The 13,839-nt window shown below is 43.4% G+C and overlaps 1 pseudogene; it reads left to right on the top strand.

The window, feature by feature from the left end:
* Positions 1 to 3,538: 3,538 nt before the first annotated feature.
* Positions 3,539 to 4,288, top strand: LOC118581744 (annotated as a pseudogene).
* Positions 4,289 to 13,839: the final 9,551 nt, after the last annotated feature.

Here is a 13,839-nt window from a genome sequence, read left to right on the forward strand (position 1 = left end):
CTGAAATGATGGATTATAACCTCAGGTTGTGAGCCTAATAAATGTTCTCCCTTAATGTAGTTAAATTGGGCTACAGGAAACTCAACAAAGACAAACCTGTGGGAAGATCAGATCCCAAAGCCACCTCCAGGTGACAGAACATCTACAAAAGATAATATCACTTGAGTGTTATTGAGAGTGGGTGCAAATGCATCAGATGCCACTGTCATGCCTACTGATAATATAATTAAGGTAAACGTTGAGTTTGTTTGGTTGCACACACCATTGCTCATGGAATGTTTACTCAGTGCGTCACAGTTGAACGACTTCAAATGACCCATGTTTCACCACTTCCTGCTGAACTGACTGGACGTGGTAATAGGATGCTCCCAGGAACCAGAGATCCAAGAGACCCTAAGGAGCTTGGTCACATCATGGAAGACGGTAAGAGGACATGTCTGCCTCCATGGCTTCCCAGGTCTAGAATCTCTGAGGAAAAGTGAAGGCAACCAGAGGGGCTCTCCTGTACTGACTGACAGACATTCTCAGTGTGAGGAAAGACTCCTGGACCACAGAGGGTGACCTTCAGCTTGCTTCTCAGACTTTCTACTCCTACTCTGCTCTCTCCCCTTGCAAATTTAAGAGAAGCTCCTTTTCTCTTATGTAACAGGAAACCAGGGTGAATGGATGCCTGAGGCATGAGAGGAGCTAGAAACTGCAAGAGTAGGTGGCTCCAAGACTCGAGAAAGGGCCAAAAGAAGGGAAAAGCCATCCAGGAAGAGAGAGGGGATTTTAAAATATTTCCTTTCCAGAAAAATAACATTATCCAGCTTACCAAATAAGCACTACTTATTTGGGCAGCATTGAAATTATGGTTTTAAAGAGTTGTTTTACAACTGCATTTTATTTTGAACATATAAGCAACTATCTGATTTAAAAGTATTTATATATTTGGTTTTATATATGTGCAACTCTGTAGAAATCAATTTTAAAAATTCTGGTGTTTGCAGAATTATTTGCTCATCTTTTCCACTTTTAAAATTAAGCTATGATTCATAATATCAATGAAACTCACACTCTCTAGTATAAATAAATTCCTGTGAACTTTGACAAATATATAGACATAAGCCACTACAATAATTAAATGTCAATGATCCCACCACCAGAAATGTCTACCGTCCACTTTGTAATTAACTCACAGATCATTCACGGCTCCTGGAAAACACTGGTGTTTTCTGTGCCCTCGCAAAAAAAAGAGTTATATTAATGTCATTAAACACTATGGAGACTTTTAACAAACCAACAAACCAAGCACTGAGGGAGTGTAACCGATACACAGCAAGTTGTACAATTTGCTAAAGTTTGAGTTGGCATTCATGTGTGAAACCATCATCACAATAAAAATAATGAGTATGCCTCTCATCTTCAAAGGGTTCCTTTGTCCCTTTATAATTTCAGCAGCCTTACCTCCCCAGGTTCCATTCCATGGCAACCTCTAACCTGCTCCCTTTCCTTATAGATAGCTTGGCCTTTTCTAGAAGTTTCCATAAATTCTGTACTCTTTGTCTGATTTATACTCAGCATGATAATTTTGGTATCCATGTGTACCTGGGAGTTGAGGTTGCCTTATGTGGGTTCTTTGTCTCCTTAATAAAAGAATCTAATGACAGATTCAGAAGACAACTCGAGGGTCATTTTACCAGAGTTTTCAAGAAAAACAACAGGCCAGGCAAGCTGTAAATCTAGGTGACTGCTGGGAGGAAGAAGAGGGACAAAGGAAAAGAACCTTTCACCGGCCAGGCCAGCAAAGGAGGGCTGCAGCTGCTGCACGGGAGAGGGATGAGGAATAGAGAGAGTGAAGAAGTCCAGTGTCCCGAAAAGCATGCTTGAACCTGAAAGAGAAAGGAGAACAGGAAAGTCAGACCTTTGACTCCAGGGGTAAACAACAGTAAGCAAGCCCTTTGGAAGATGGCTTCTCCCTTTACTGTTCTCAAGGCTGCATCTCTTCCACTCTTGGCCAATTCCCTCTTCTTCCCTCTCCAGGTCACCGTAGGGTAGGGAGGACACTTGATAGAAACAAGCCTGAGTTGGCATAGGGGAGGGCTGCTTGCTCCCAGAGTCTGCTTTCAACACGTTCAGACGTGACAGTTCTGAATAAGGACTGCTTTTAGGAATGCCCTTCGCTCCCTTTGATATAGGCAAATATGTCAAGGTTTGCTCTTTAACTTGCAGGTTTCCAGACCATCCTGTCCCAGGTTCTTATTGGGAAGTGGGTTTTCGCTTGTTTATTTGTGTCTGTGCCATGTTCTAGTGTTGTGCATGTGTGCTCAACTGTATGTGAAGGCCACAGTATCTTGGTCTCTCTAACTTAATATTTTTCAAGTCAAGGTCTGTCACTGAATCTATACTGACTGGCCAGTGAGCTCTGGGATCCTCTTATAATTGACCCCCATCCTCCATGCCAGGATTACAGATGTATGCCACCACATCCTTCTTCTAACTCAGGTTATAATCACTGACTGGCTGTATCCTCAGCCTCAGGATTTTCGCCTCTCCTCTCCTCCTTTCCTCTCTCCTCCTTTCTTCCTTCCTCTCCTCTTCCCCCTCCTCTCCTTCTTTTTCTCTCTGTCCACACACTTGACCATGTGTCACTATTTACATGTATGCAAGTGGGTGCTTTTGCATTTGGAGCCTGAGGACAACCTGGGGTGTCATTCCTCAGGGTCCATCTGTTCTAGTCTGCTGTTGTGATAAACACCGTGACCAAAGGCAACTTGGGAAGGAAAGAGTTTATTTCACCTAACAGTTACAGTCTATCATCGGGGAAATCCAAGGCAAGAACCCAAGGCAGATGCTTGAAGCAGAAACAACGAAGGAATGCTGTTCACTGACTGCTCTCTCTGACTCATGTTCAGCCTGCTTTCTTACACCTGCCTTCCCAGGGCAGCACTACCCACAGTGGAGTTGGGCTGCCAACATCAACCAGCAATCAAGAAAATGCCTGACAGACAAGCCACAGATTAATTCTGGTAGAGGTAACTCCTCAATTGAGGTTCTCTATTCCCCAGTTGACTCTAGTTTGCGGTAAGTGGATAATAAAAACTAACCAACGTGCCATCCACCCTGCCTTTTGAGTCAGGGTCTCTCAGTGGAACTTGCTGATTGGGTTGGTCTGGCTGGCCACTGAGCTCCTTTCCCCAGTACTGGGGTTGACGTGTGCACCAATTCCATGCCTGGATTTTTATGTGGGCCCTAGGGGAACTGAACTCAGGTCCTCAGACTTGCCTAGGAAGCACTTTATCTAACTGAGCCATCTTGCCCTAGAAACAGCTTTTTTTCAGTTGCAATTCACCTGAACTTCTCTTGACCTCTTCCCAGAATCCTCTGCTTGCTGTTGTTGGCCATCACCTATCATAGACTCTGTGGGAAGCAGGCACAGCCTACTGGAGAATGATGAAATTATCTTACACAAGAAGGACATTTCAGAGTCTTGGTTTGGCTTATGCAAAACAGCATCAAAAATGTCTCTTTTAAGAACTTAGATCTCGAGAAGAGGAAGATGGCGGCCACCTTAGCTGTTGGAGGAGTGGGCTCTGCAAGCGGCTTTTGGGCCGGAGGCTATCACCCCAGACTAGGAAAACCAGGAAGTCTCCACAGGGACCACGATCATGGCTGTGCAGTTTGATGGGGGCGGGGTTCTAGGAGCAGACTCGAGAACGACCACTGGGTCCTATATCGCCAATCGAGTGACTGACAAGCTGACCCCTATCCATGACCATATCCTCTGCTGCCGATCTGGCTCAGCAGCTGATACCCAAGCAGTAGCTGATGCTGTCACTTACCAGCTTGGTTTCCACAGTATCAAACTGAATGAGCCTCCACTAATACACACAGCCAGCCAGTCTCTTTAAGGAGATGTGCTACCAATACCGAGAAGACCTGATGGCAGGAATCATCATTGCATGCTGGGACCCTCAAAAAGGAGGACAGGTAGGTGTACTCCGTTCCCATGGGGGGTATGATGGTCAGGCAGTCCTTTGCCATTGGAGGTTCTGGGAGCTCATATATCTATGGCTATATTGATGCTACCTATCAGGAAGGCATGACCAAGGACGAATGTCTGCAGTTCACCGCCAATGCTCTCGCTTTGGCTATGGAACGAGATGGCTGCTCCAGTGGAGGGGTGATCCGCTTGGCAGCCATTCAAGAATCCAGAGTAGAGCGGCAGGTACTTTTGGGAGACCAGATACCCCAATTCACCATTGCTACTTTATTCCCCCCCACCGAATCCTGGTATTCTAGGGTGTAATAGAAGATATTCATACTGATGTAAAAGTTAATAAACAGTTTGTCAAAGAGAAGAGAAAAGAGAGAACTTAGATCTCCTCCTTTATCCATGCCTGTTTTTTGCTGGTTTTGTTTTTCTACTCCTGTGGCATTGGAGGACTTTGCATGGGCTGTTCTCTCAGCCTGGAGTTGGCATCCCCAGAGCCTCTCTGAGCCAGCTGTTTCCCATGTTCAGCTTATGTCTTCCTCTGAGACAGCAAGGCCTACATCATAAACATTTCTCAGATGTATTCTCTTGGAGCCTAGCATGGCTTAACCACATATTCTGTCTTGCTTTACAGCTCTGTAGTGCTGTCTACTTACATCATCTAAAGGCTTATTTCATAGTTTCTTGTCTTCATATTTGATTTTTTTCTGCCAAAAATATATATATCTCCTCTTCTTTTAATCTTATTAATTTATTATGATTCCAATGCTACCTCTGTCGAAGGGCTTTTCTTGATCTGTCTCCCCTCTGAATTAACTGTCATGATTATTATAATTCTGTTTTCCTTCTCCATGTATACATACATACATGTACATGTCTATGAATGTTAGCAGGAGCATGTGTGTGTGTGCCTGTGGAGACCTAAGGTCGAGATGGTTAGTCTTATTTGAGGCTCTTCTTTGACGACTCTCCACCTTATTCATTGAGAAAGGGTATCTCAGTTGAACACTGTTTGCCAATATAGATCGTCTGGCTGGCCAGCTTGCTCCAGGGATCTTCTTTATCAGTGGTTCTCAATCTTCCTAATGCTGTAACCCTTTAACATAGTTGTGGTGACCCCCAACCATAACATTATTGCACTGTTACTTCATTGCTATAATTTTGCTACTGTTACATATCACAATGTAAATATCAGATATGTCACCCCAAAGGGGTCACAGCCCATAGGTTGAGGACCACTGCTCTATATTCTCTTTTTGATCCCTAGGATCCAGGTGAGCTGCCATAACCACTTGGCATTTATGTTGGTAATTACATTGGCTACATGGGTCGAAAAGCCAAGGAAAAGAAGGGAGCCCAGTAAACCCTGAATGGTGGTAGTGGGCAAGGGTGTAGGCATTTCACAAGGACTGCCCGTGACACAGGAGTGAAGTCAGGAGACACAAGTAAGAGCAAGAGGCTCGCTCTGCCTGCTCCTGACTTCCAGTAAAGCAGGGAGATAGCCCATCCCACAAGGACTGAAGCCTGGAGTCACTTGAGGATGTTAGGCAGATGTTTCCATCACCAGAGGAATTACTTATATCCCCTGATGCATTAGCACCACATACACTCTTTGTTTCTGAGTCCAGTCCACCACATCAAGCAGCCTGAGAAATAAGTGTTGTCATTTTCTAGATCCCAGACCCTAGGGTGGGTCTGGGGTTGAATTATAGACTGCATACTTAGTGTGCACAGGGTCCTGGAGTTGAACCCTAGCATTGCCCAAACCCAAGCCTTGGTTGAGTTGGGATGAGTACCCAAATACCTGCTAAAGTTTACTGTGGCATAATTAAACCATTGTGTCTATCTGGATCTATGTGATCTCCAAGGATACATTTTTGAACACTAGGGAAAGGGAAAGAGTATGGTGAGAAGATAGAATCATATCAATAACTATTTGCAATTAAAATGCTGCCGTAAGAGATGCACACTGACTTCTGTCCAGGTTGCTGGCCCCTTGATGTGGTACCCTCATTCTAGCCCTTGAGGGTAGGGAGTTTGACTCCTGATTAGGAAAGTCCTCTCCTCATGGTGGTTGAGAAGCAAAAGAGGAAAAGAAAGGTCTGGGGTCTTACTATGCCCCTCTAGGACATACTGTCAATATCTAACATGCTTCCACTGGACCTCACTTCCAAAGACCAACCCTCACCTAATAACACCATGGTCTGGGAACCAAACCTTTAACACATGTGCCCCGGGGGAGCCATTGTTTGAGCCATGCCTAAAGATGCCAACCTCAGACAGGAACATTTCCATTTGGAAGTTTGTCTTCTTGGCACAAAATGGCCTACTGGGCAAAGAACTGCCCTTGCCTCAACTGCTGACAGTACGAATGCTGTCCTTTCTGGACAAGCAGGACACAAGGAAAGCAACCACTGTACTCTGCCAAAACAAGGTAAGATGGTCTTTTAGAATTCCTGCTTCTGAAAATGGTGTGTCAGATACTCTAGGCCTGTAGCCAATTTGAATGCACCAACGATGCTGAGAAACATTAGGTGACTGTCCAGGCTGCCAGCTGTCTCTGTCTACTTTTGCAAGACTCCCGAAAGTTGCTTGCATCCATCTTCCATTTCTCAGGTACCATTATATTCCTTTTCAGGTCTTTGATAAGATTGAAGACTAGCAGTTATAGTTACAACTTTATATATATATATATATATATATATATATATATATATATATATATATATATATAATCTTAGATAGAATATATTAAGTATTAGACTCAGGTTCTTTAGGATAGGACACCTTTTGGAATGATCTTCGTAACATGCCACCTACCCACGCTCTAGACTTCCCTGGATTTTAATATGTGTTTCTTGCTTGATATTGTTTGCATTGATTGTAGTTCCATCTTATCTAGGTCATTATCCCTCATTACTCCTGGACAATATTTGTTAGCCATTTCTTTGTATATAGTCTTGTATTAGGTTAGAACCTTCTTATTTAGACAAAAGGGGAAATGTAGTGGGTAGCCATTCCAGCATTGGCCTGGAAGTTCCAACCCCCATTGAGGCTTTGGTAACAGTCACGCCAAAGACCCAGGATCCAAAGAAGGATCTCTTGGTGCCTGGACCCTGCATGCTGGAGGTAGACCAAACAGAGTTCTCCAGAGAACACTGCTGGACTGCGCCATACCTTTGCCAGACCCTACAATCTACCTATCCCTTCACTTGTAAGTTACACCACAAAATAAACCTCCCTTTTAACTATGTGGAGTCACCTTAATAATTTCACCAATACAAAGCAGTCTTCAATTCTAGACATCAACCCCCCCCACCCCTCCCAACAGTTTCTTCTGAGGCAACCTTCCAACCCTTGCACCCTCTCTTGAATTCCCAGTGTAGCAGATGCAAACTGCTCTAGTTCTATGCTGTGATGGCTGTTCTTGGCTGTCAACTTGACTACATTTGGAGTTAACTAATTGGCTACACCTGTGAGGGATTCGTCTCAAGTAAACCATTTGAAGTGGAGAGCCACATTAAATCTGGGTCACACCCTCTGGAGGGCAGGCTGTATAAAGGTCATGGAAGAATGAAGGTTTTTTGTTTGTTTGTTTTTGCTAACCTTTGATTCTGCTTTGTTAACTGCTGGTGTACAGGAAAATAGTGTTGAGAGGTCTCCATGAGAGAAAACCACTCAGACATGGGCTCAAACCAATAGAAAGCCTTTAGTAGCCAACCAGCAATTATACTGGGAATTTAGGACCCAAGTGCAGTCCCCATTCTTTCTCGGGGTGAGATTTTTAAGCACAAAAACCACATCTCAGTAAGAACAGTTAGCCGGAAGCAGAACTACAGTAGCCAAAAAGCAAGGCTAGTACATCTAGGCACTTTCCCAGATCTTTGGATTTTGATGGATTAGGTGTTTGTTCTCATGGGGAGGGGGTGAGGAGGGGCCCGCAGGTGGTGCTGCCTACATGCTGAGTTCCAAGACCTGAATGGTATTTCCATCAGGGCATCAGTGGTGCAAAGGCCTATGGGCCTATTAAGTTCTAGGGCCATGTAACAATAGCATTCTGAGTGCTGGAAATAAATGTGGACTGTGTTCTGGCTGTGTGAAAGGAGCCAAAGTGTGAGGACTGTAGTCTTACTCAAGAGTTGAGCACTGATGATACCCTTGCCATAGACAGTATGTCTCAGCAGCTGGCTCTGTCAATCTAAGAAGAGGCTCACTTAAAAAAAGACCATGAAGTAATTTGCAGTTCAGGGGCTGTGTTTTTAAGGGAGATGAGCATATTGTCTACTGATTAAAGTCAAACAAAGCTTATGCCTGTCCACATCTTATACACACACACGCGCGCGCGCGCGCACGCACACACACGCACACACACACACACACACACACACACACACACACACACACGGTGGGGGGAGGGAGAAAGAGGAGGAAGGGGAGGAGGGAGGGAGAGAAGAGGGAGGGAGGGAAGGAGGGAGAAAGAGAGGGACAGGGAGAGGGAGTTTTGTTTACTTGGTGTATGAAAGGGGATTTATTAGAGTGGCTTACAGGCTGTGGTCCAGCTAGTCCAACAATGGCTGTCCACCAACACAAAGGCCAAGAACCCAGTAGCCCTAGTTGTTCAGTCCACCAGGCTGGACTTCAGTATATGCTGGAATCCCGAAGAAGCAGACGCTGGTGCCAGTGAAGAAATGGACTTGCCAGCAAGATCCACGGCAAGTCGACAGAGAGCAAAAGCTTTGTTCTTCTGTGACCTTTATACAGCCTGCCCTCCCGAGGGTGTGGCCCAGACTTAATGTGGCTCTTTGCGCTTCAAATGGATTAATTAAGAATCCCTCACAGGTGTAGCAAATTGCTTGGGTTTTAGTTAATTGCAAATGTAGTCAAGTTGACAGACATCCTCTTTTAAAGTGAGTTATTTTAGTTTTAAAACAATTATTACTAATAGCTAAACTGTTGGCATCTCTGGTAGCCAGAACATATTCATTTTAATTAGTGATGTGATATCTGAATGGAAAATTATAAGACACATATTACAGGCAGAGACAGGAGGATCTCTATGAGTTCAAGGTCAGCGTGGTCTACATAGCCAATTCCAAGACAGCCGGAACCACAGAAAGCCTGTCTCAATGCACCCCCAACCCCAAATTAAGCATCTTATCTATGTTCCTGTTCATTACACATTTTTCATTCTCATGGGTTTTTTGGTTCTAATTTTATACCAAATTCATAGTGCATTGTTTAAATAAAATTATTTTCTATAAACTTGATGTGCTCAAATATTTAAAATAAATTATGAAATAAAACAACTTGATACTATAATTTCTTTTGAAGACAGCCTCACTATGTAGCAGAGTATAGCTTTGAACTCACAGTTCTTCTGTTTTAGCCTCCTGAGTGCTAGGATCACCCAGGCCATCAGACCAAAGGTAGCCTTGCCCCCGCCCTAGAGAAGCTGCTGCTATCTAGGGACACTCTGCACGAGCCCTTGTTTACATACTAGCTTAAGTGGACGAGCTTAGATTTACTTTATGAGGCAAAAATTACAATGTCTTAATAAAATAACTGGTACAAACAATATATATACACATTTTAATGGAACTGTCACAGATTTCATGTTGACAGATTAAAATAAGACAAAGCTCCTTCATTCTTCATTACCCAGGTGATTTTACTTGCATCCTGAGAGGCCAAAAGTCAAACTGTTTCCCTTAAAATAAAAACCACATACAATAAAAAAAACTAACATGTAATGTTGATCAGCTTACGATTTAAAACCAATTAAAATGTTTAATTAACTTAATTAAAATATCTTTAAAAATAGCTTTAATTTAGTATATAGACCATTGGTTTAGTGAGCCCAGTTTGCTACTTATTAATGACATGAACAAAAGTATGTCACGTTATCTCTTTTAATACCTTTTTGACACAGGGTCTTGTGTATCCCAGGCTGTCCTTGAACTTACCAGGTCGCCTAGGATAGCCTTGAAAACTTAACCCTCTTACTTCCACCTCCTGAGTGCTAGGATTGCAAGGATGTGCTATCATGCCCTACTTGTGCTGTGCTGAGGATTAAACCCACAGTTTTCTGCATGCTAGACAAGCACCCTACAAACTGAGCTATGTGCCCAGCTTCCTGTGCTAGTTAAATGTATAATTTGACATATATCTCAAGGTAAGTATAAACGCTACAGTGCAGAAATGGAACACTTTAGCAGATACACAGACCCAGCTCTTAACCAAGAACCAGGGAGCTTCAAAGATGCCACTAAGTTGCCCCATGAATTCTTTCCTAAGGTAAGTCTAGGCATCCAGTGCTTATAGCACTTTCTAACAATCACATGCTAAATCGCACTTAAAATGGCCAAACTCTGCAAGAGTGTGCTCATTCACAGCCCTGGAGAACGTCATGCTAGCTGAGTTGATGTGAAACTTAATGGAATAGAACTCCTGACCTCAAAGGCAGTCTACAGTGTTCTGCTAAAACGGACAGGAATCTTACTGGCCAGGGGCAGCTACCTGTAATCTAATCATTTAGGAGGTAGCGGCAGGAACATTATGAGTTCACATCAAGTTCACACTGAGTTCTAGGCCATCCTGGGTTGCACAAGAACCTGTCAAAAAGTGGGGAAGGAATCTTGCGATATGGCACCAGAAGGAAGTTCTGAATGGTCTCCCAATGTGACTGTCAAGGTTGGTGTTCAAAGATAGAGCAAAGGTTGCCATTTGTGACTAGGAGGAGAGGGCCTTCCAGGTGGAGGGAACATGGGTTCAGACCCTGTGCATAAGTCTAATCCATTTTGAATTATTAATGTAACTGATGGGAGGGATCTACTTTCATTCTTCTGCACATGGACTCTGTTATTTATAGAAGGGAATGCTCTCCCAACACCTTTCCCACCACTGTTGAAGATCCTTTGGCTGTGGATACATGATCTCCATCTGAGCTCAGTTTTGTCCCATGAATGTTCTGCATTATGGCAATGCCAAGCTGGTTGGGGATACTATAGGCTCGCAGCACATTTCAAACCAGACAGTGCAATGCCTCCTACTTCATTCCTTATGCTCAAGATTGCTTTGTTTGTCTCCATGGGATTTTTAAAATTATCTTTGATATAAAAGCCATCCATAACTTTAAACAGGCTTTATGACGGTTGGTCAGCAAGAAAAGCTTCAGTATTCATAAAAGCTAGTCAACTTCTGCTTCTGAATCTCATTTTAGGGCGACAGAACTACCAAGTTGACAATGCTGCTTTCCACTGCCATCCCTGACAAACATGTCACCTGCCAGGTCAGGGCTCTTACTGCTTAGCACAATGCAGAATCTCCCTGGACCTATCCTGGGATAATTCTTTAACTCATTTTTTAGGTTAGCATACATATTCGTTCTTATTGTCAACTTGACAGGCTCTAGACCAGTGGTTCTCAACCTTCCTAATGCTGTGACCCTTTAATACAAAATTCCTCATGGTGTGGTGACCTCAACCATAACATTTTCATTACTACTTCATAACTAGTTTTGCTACTGTTATGAATGTAATTGTAAATATGTAACGGAAAAACTTTCCATTGCTGAAAAGGTTTAGCTTGTAACAAAGCTGAAGCCTCCCAGCCTTGGAAATGAGCTTGAGGCTAGGCATACACATGGAGCTTCTGGAATATAAATCAGTTGGCTCTGCCGGCCTGCTTCAGTTGGCTGCTGCAAATAACATACCTCCCCATTCCCTGCATTTTGCTTGTATTTAATTTTCTAAATGACCTTCAGAATGGAGGCAGCTGTCTCAAGTATTCTTCGAAAGCAATCAAATAAGGCAATAAGTGAAACAATCTCTTTATATATGCAATAATTGACAAGATTCTGTCAAAATGTTTCCAATTTCAAGCTTCCACTGGAGGATGCAGATGGCTGTGCCCACAAATTAGTGTCTACTAGTCACCCAGACCTCTAAACTGAGGAGCATCTCATTTACTTACAAACTGAAGCTAAAACTTTTCTAGTCTTTTCCATTCCTATTACTATAACTTCTTTGTTGTTGTTGTTTTTCACCTAGCCCAGATTCACCTAGAACTCATTATGTAGCCAAGAATAACCCTGGACTTCTGACCCTCCTGCCTCTACTTCCCAAGTTCTAGGATTGGAGGTATGTACTGCCATGCCTACTTTTATGCAGTGCTGGGGATGGAACCCAGAGCTTCCTGCATGCCAGGCAAGCACTGTGCCAACTGAGCCCTAACCAGATTCTCTAGAAGTAACAAACATGATCCAGCGCTGCTTTAAAGTCCCCGTGTATTGTGTTCAATATGGAAGTCAGTACGTTCAAAAGCAGCATCAGAAAAAATAGCAAGCATGATGTTGTTGCCGATGATAAATCTGTTACTTCCTATGTCTTCTCTGCGGTCTCACTTGAGATCATGTATAGTTTACAGTACAGAAATGATGGAAATCTTCAATAAAACCAGCAAGCTCCACTAGAAAGTCAAAGGACTGATCAGGACTGACCGCTGTAAGCCATGTGGGCAGCCAGAGGCTCAGGACTTGGTCACTGTGTTAGACGACCAAGGCTTTATTCTCCTCAAACATTAGAGGGTCAGTCTACATTGTTTCTTCTTCAGCCCTCTCAAAGTTAAGTGAACTACAGTGCCAGTTTGATATACTGTGAATGAATAAAGAAATAAACTTTGGCTGGAGGTGTAGCATGATGGTAGAAGACTTGCCTACCAAGTATGAGGCTCTAGGTTCAATTCTGGAACTATAAAAACGCCAAGAGCCAAAAGGCTACAGATCCCGACATGCCAGTTGGTCTTGTGGGGAGGAGCTCTGTGTTGTCTTTCTATTGGTGGATATCCAGTCTTCCCAGCACCGTTTATCCAGTGTGTTTTGACATCTCTTCTGAACATTAGATTATTGTAGATATATGGGGTTTTTTGGGCCCACTATACATTCCTGGATAGAGAGGGTCTATTCAGCAGGAAAAGTTTCAGAAAGCAGATTTCTAGCCACCATTGATTCTTAAGATTAAGGGGTTTATGTCTCAGAGTAGGAGATGGAAGCAAAATAGGGAAAGTTCAGGGACACAGGAAGAAGCCTCCTCACCATGGAGTTGGACTGGACTGTGAAGACTGTCCACACTGAAACAATACTCCTTTTCAGGTAAGAAGAGTGAAACAGCAAGGAACCATGTGTGAGGCCGAAGAAAATATGATCTATGTGAGTTCACTTTACTGCTTTGCCAGCTCTAACATGTAACTTCTGAGACTCTTACAAACAAGGTTACAAACGTGCTTTCCTGTAACCTAGCACAGCAGGAAACCCGGTGACCGCTGCCTTAGTCTCAAATCCTAGCCCTGCTCCTTCCATCACCCCATGACCCCACTCCCTAAACCAAGAATGCTTTGAACACTTCAGAAGCCACTGCACTTCATGTAGCTTTGTTAGAACACTCCATGTACCTGCCACCCTATCTCTTAATAAGCAAACAGCCACACTTGGGAGTTTACTGCCCTTTCCCAAAAAACCATTCTCTGTTACCCAATGCATAAATCTGTTACAACTCCTTTGGGGTGGGGGCAAACTAGTTTTATTCATGTTTCCTTACACATGGTTTGGTATTTTCAACTTTGTGTTTTCATTTAAATCAAACGTAAATTGTAACTTAGGACCCCTGTGGCTTGTATCATCAAGAAGACAAGAATATATAATATTAGCCAGGAGTAGGGGCACCTGCCTTCAGTCCCAGCACTCAGGAGGCAGAGGTAAGCAGATCCCATGTGAGTTGGAGACCAACCTGGCCTACATAGTAAGTTTCAGAACAGCCATAGCTACATAGTGAAACCCTGTCTCGAAAACAAAATCAAACAGAACAAGAACA

The sequence above is a fragment of the Onychomys torridus genome, chromosome 4, assembly GCF_903995425.1.
Source record: "Onychomys torridus chromosome 4, mOncTor1.1, whole genome shotgun sequence".
In the NCBI taxonomy this organism is placed as follows: Eukaryota; Metazoa; Chordata; class Mammalia; order Rodentia; family Cricetidae; genus Onychomys; species Onychomys torridus.